Source organism: Microtus ochrogaster, chromosome 4, assembly GCF_000317375.1.
Source record: "Microtus ochrogaster isolate Prairie Vole_2 chromosome 4, MicOch1.0, whole genome shotgun sequence".
Lineage (NCBI taxonomy): Eukaryota > Metazoa > Chordata > Mammalia > Rodentia > Cricetidae > Microtus > Microtus ochrogaster.
The window spans coordinates 15685039-15690570 of NC_022011.1; positions in this window are offsets into that span (position 1 = coordinate 15685039).

Consider the following 5532-nt stretch of genomic DNA (forward strand, 5'->3'; position numbering starts at 1 on the left):
TATCTTGGAGGGTCTCTCTCTCTCTCTCTCTCTCTCTCTCTCTCTCTCTCTCTCTCTCTCCATTTTCTATCGCTTTCAGCTCTTATATCAAGGCTTTTATTTCATTGTAAATTGATTTTTCATAGGGTAAGAGAGGAATCTGCTACTCAGTTTTTGTGACGTCATTTATTGAAAAGGTTCTGTCTTACAGCATTTAGTTTAAATCAAGTTGGCTATTTTAGGGTACTTTATTCTATGACATTTGCTTATATGTCCTTTTATGCAAATGCCATGTTTTTTTTTTTTTTTAGCTATGGCTCCGTAATAAGTATTTGAAGACAGGAATTGTGATGCCTCCAGTATTACCATTCTGCTGAAGAGTGTTTTGGTTATTCAGAGACTCTTTTGCTTCATATGAATTTTAGGCTATTTCCCCCGTTTTATGAAGAAAGACAGTAGTATTTTGATGGGGATGTCATTGAAACTGTAGCTCCCTTCCTGTAGAATGGCCATTTTAACACTCTCGGTTCTCTTTATCTATGAACACCTGAGGTTTTTGGGTCTTCTAGTATCTCCTTTCACTTCATTTCCTATGCTTAAAAATTTCAATCACTAAAGGCCTTCTATCTCTTTAGACGTCTTGTTAGTTATTTTATTTTGTTTTGTGAGGTTATCGTGAATGGTGTTGTTCTCTCATTTCTTCCTCAGAGTTTGTAGTGGCATTTCAATTGTATTTTAATAAATAAAGCCTGCCTGAAGTTCTGAGAGTAAAACGGCCCCACTAGTCAGCCTTACAGGCCAGGTTATGGTGTAATCCTAGTAACCACAATGACACGCACCTTTAATCTCAGTAACCACTCGAGCTGCCATAGAAATTGGGTGGTGCATGCCTTTAATCGCAGTGGTGCACACTTTTAATCCCAGCCCTAGAAAGAAATATAAAATGGGCGGAGACAGCTCTCAGACAGTCTCATTCTGAGATTCCTAGAGGCAGGATCGCCATTTTCAGACTGATGTCGAGGCAAGAACCAGTGGTTGGCTGTTTTGCTTTTCAGATCTTCAGGTTGAACCCCAGTTTCTGACCCTGAATTTTTATTAATTGTGCTTTAATATTCATTATTGATATATAAGAAAAACTAATTTTTGCTGTTGACTTTACTTTGTGTCCTGAGTCTCTTAAAACCATTGCCATTATAAGCTGATACAGACAAAATAGAATTATAAACACTTCCTCAGTCTCAAAACAAGTGGAGCAATAGGAAAAGACTGCAGAATAAATGAAGACGTGGGAATGTCCTCCCAACGTGGCCAAGTCTGGCACAAACAGATTACAGTTCCGTTGAACAATGGTGCTTCCCCCTCATCAACTAAGAGAGATTGTCAGACTGTCAGACAGGCTAAGACAGGAAGACTCGAGCAAATGCTCCATGAGGAGTCTGACTTTTTTTTTTTCCCCATTCCTTACATATTTTGTAAGGAATGTTTTGAACGAACAACAGGTTTAACACAACTGGAAACATTAAGGTGATCCCTCTTAGCCGAGTCCTTTCAGCCCTACTCTGAGAGTGTAGAGATAATCCAGAATCCAGAATCCTGAAGGCTAAGGCAAGAGGACCTCAGGCATATTCTGTAGAGAGGTTCCCTGTGAGTTCATTTTTACCTGCTGCTAGAACATTTGTCTATTGCTAGAACCTCTGGTTTTAGCCTGGGCCTCAGAGTGGCACCTGCCAGAGGCGGAGCCCCGAGAAGCCCCAGGGCGGCTGAGGACAAGAATCGGCAGGGTATAACCAAGGTCTCACAACATTGGTCAGTTTGGCTTTGGTTCAGCTCCTGAGCTGCCAACTGCTTAGCTTCCCGAGGTGTTTGCATAGGCGAGTCTGACTGCCTGAACTGTTCCCGATTGCCTGCCTCAGAGCTGCCTCCTCAGAGGGCTGTCTCCAGAGCTGATCCCTATCAATCCTCAGAGGGCTGTCTCCAGAGCTGATCCCTATCAATCACACTTCTTGGCATCCCTACCACAGATCCCTCGGCTCAGTGCACATGGTGGCGACAGCTGGTATTGGAGTCCTCACCATTACGAAAAGGCTGCTCTTGCTGGTGGCTGGCTAAATTTTCTTTGAGCAGGCAGACACTGTAGAGGTATTTGTTAATTTAAAGGGCCAGAGATGCAGAGATCTAAATGTGAAAGGAAGATTAAAACATGACTGAGCTTGGAATTGGCACTAATGCTTTCTGACCTCAGGCCTAGGCTACAGCTTAGGGCAGAGGAACCTCAGCTGCTAAAGGGGAGTTTGGGAAGCCCGGCAAAGACCACTGCTCATTCCCCTAAAGGAAAATCATTCAGATGGCCAATAAGGGATGTCTAGAACGTTCTGGATACTTCTTCCATTTTTCAGCCTTTTTGGACATACCAGATACTCAAAGCAGTTACTCTCTATTGCTATGGTCTCCACTGGGGCTTCAAACTCCTTAACTTTCTTGCCGTAGCTCTTTAGGCCTCTGGAATCTGTTTCTGTGCTCATTCCAGATTATTATAGCTTTGTTGTTCTTTCTACCTTCTCTCTGAGGTTGCCATTCCTCCCACAAAGGACATCTGCCTATGCCGGCCCAGCTCCCTGATGCCCTCTTGTGGATCTTTGCTTATAGCTTTTTAACAAATTGTAAGCACAAAGAAACAGAGGTTAAAAGAGAATGAAAAGCTACCCACAGACACTCACACCGTTTGGAGGCTGGGTGAATACTAAGCCAGTGAATATTGGCGGGGGATGAGTAGTATAGAATAAAGGAAAGGTCAGGTCACTAAGAATACACAGCAGAGCTTTGTATGTATGTGATGGCAAACATCATGCTTAGAAGATGAAGTTAAACTACGAGGCTTGTAATAACAAAATTGCCTTTATCTTGTATAAACCGTGAGGTAGTTGCTCCGACTTTGAATATACCCTGTCAGCTGGCTCAAGATAGATCACTTTCTGGTGCAGTTTGACTATTCTTCAAAAATTGTCGATTGTTGTGAAATACTTCATTTCCTCAACGATTCCTACAAGGTAATGGGAATGAATGTCTTTGGGTCCCCTTGGACTCCTGGCATGGGGGGGGTGTCAATAAATCAGAAAGTCCCAGTGCTTGGGGGAGTCATGAGCAGATACCTAGTGCCTAGACTTCAGAGAGGAGCATTGAGTCCCTGAGGGCTTCCAGGCTGGGAGCTGGGGAACAGAGAGAACTGGGGCTTCGGGGAGCCACCAGCAGGTTTTCAGAAAAGCAGAGTTTGCTGCCCCCACTGAGGGTCTAAAATTGGGAAGAGGAAAGACTATAAATAGACATACTGACAGTAGATAAGACATTGCCGCTGTGTGTGTGCATGGGGCTATCTACCTGGAGAGGGAGAAGACATGCAGATGAGCTATTATGGTTGCTTAGAAACATATATAAACCCCTGATGCTTACAACTATGTATATATAAACATTGATTTTTCTCTAGATATGTATGTTAGTAATAGTTATGTTTTCACTTAAAGGAAGCATTTGCAGTTCTTTTGCATCTCCCAAACTGATTTAAGTGCTGGGACAATCAGCAGCTCTGGGGTACTGCAAACACTTCTTATAACCCAAACCTCTGCGAACGCTGTAGTGTCACAGCCTCTACACTTCCAGGTACATGTGGGCAGGAGATTGTATCCTAGGCAGAGCAGAGTGAGAATGTGTGATCAGAATCCAAGCTGAAAATAAAGAATTGTGTTTCTGGAATTTTCATTGGAAGCCAGATCTCAATGAAGTCAGTTTTCCGAGAGGTTACTGGGATATTGGTCTCTCATTCGGACCCCTTCCAGGCTAAGGGCTCTCTGTTTTGGATTGACTTGAGCACATACCTGGCATCTGGATGAAGCATCCTGCGCTAGGCTGCTCAGTCTAGGAATAACACCTTGGTCTGAGCGACTCAGACAGTTTTGTGCACCCCAGCTGAATACCCTGATCAAGATCAGTTACCAGAGTCTTTTTGTTGTTCCTGGAATAATGTTCTTTCCCTCTGGTGTCCTCCACCAACCTTTGGGATCGAGCTGTCCGTTTCTTCTTTACCATAGGTTCTCAGGTAGTACTGGGTCAGGGTGTATCATCAGAATATCAAAAGAAAGGCTAAAATGCCTTTTGTTTAGTCTCAGTCCGGACTAGGGGCTCAGTGAACTGCCTTTTGCTAGTGTATAAAGGCCTTGCTATTTTCACAAACTCTGGTATCCAGAGGCAGCAACACCCAGCTGTACCCAGGAACTTTCAAACCTGCCTCTTAATCTTTGCAGTTGGGATCTGAAGGAAGGCAGCCGTTCTCTGAGACAGGTTCCTTTGCCTTCTCTCAGTTAGTAGCCAAGACAAGTAGACTCTGATGTACAAAGTTGGGCTTTCCTTGGAGTAGGACCTCAAGTACCTTATAGGGTTCTGTGAGTAGCATTTCCTTTCAGGCAGCCTGCTACTCTCTCGCCTGATAACATCAAAAAGATGGATCCCCTGACGCAATAGGTAACCGGGACACTTATCAGGGGCAGGTATGTTTTTTGTGAGTTAGAGGCCAGTCAGATCTACATAATAGAAAGACACTATCTCAAAAAGCCAGAGAGAGAGAGAGAGAGAGAGAGAGAGAGAAAGCACCTCTATAATACAGAAGTACTTCTATAAGATAAATTCCACCCTGACACAATTTGTTGAGTGTGGAGTACAATCGACATTTTATAAACTGTTAATACAAAATTACGCACTGTCTGGCTCCAGTCAGTTACCCTTGCCTGCTCTCTCCCAGATCTCCAGAAAGGCACCGCATCCATCCTTCACATCCACTTGAAGGACTTTTGGGACCATTTCTTTTTTAAAAAAGATCTATTCCTTTTTATCTTTTTTTGACTATTAAGTTTTTTTTTCTTGGAGTTCAAGGATGAGTTCACATACAAAACTAATTAATAAATGTGATATAAAATATTAACAAACTGAAGGAGAAAATTACATAAATAATATTTCTATAATTTATCTAAACAGTCTAACAAAACAATGGGACACTATTTTAAGAAATAAAGAAAAACTTTTTAAATTAAATGACTGTAAGAATGACAAGCCTGTGTCATCATAAGTGAATTCTTATTTCAGAACAGAAACTGAGCCATTTGTGGTGATTTAAGCTCATCATCCTGGCACTGGGGAATTTGAGTGTTTGGAGCACAAATCATTTTGTATAAAAAGCATTTTGCATAGCTTGGAACAATGTGAAGCTTGCAAGATGTGTTTAAGGGAGCCAGCCACAGGCGGCTCCAATATGAATCAAGCCCAAGGCAAATTCTAATATGTTAAGGAACAAACAGTACTTCAGGGTCCAGTGAGGTGCCTGGTTCTTGGAGGGAAAGCACTGGTCCTGCCCACAGCTTTATATCAGCCCCTGAAGTCCTGCCCACTCTGCCAATTTACATAAAACAACCAGATGAAAATCCCTGACCCAGAGCTCTCTGGGCCTCTAGTGGGACCTCTAAGCCACACCCACCTGGATTTCACTCTCTCTTTTTTGCAAAGTCATTG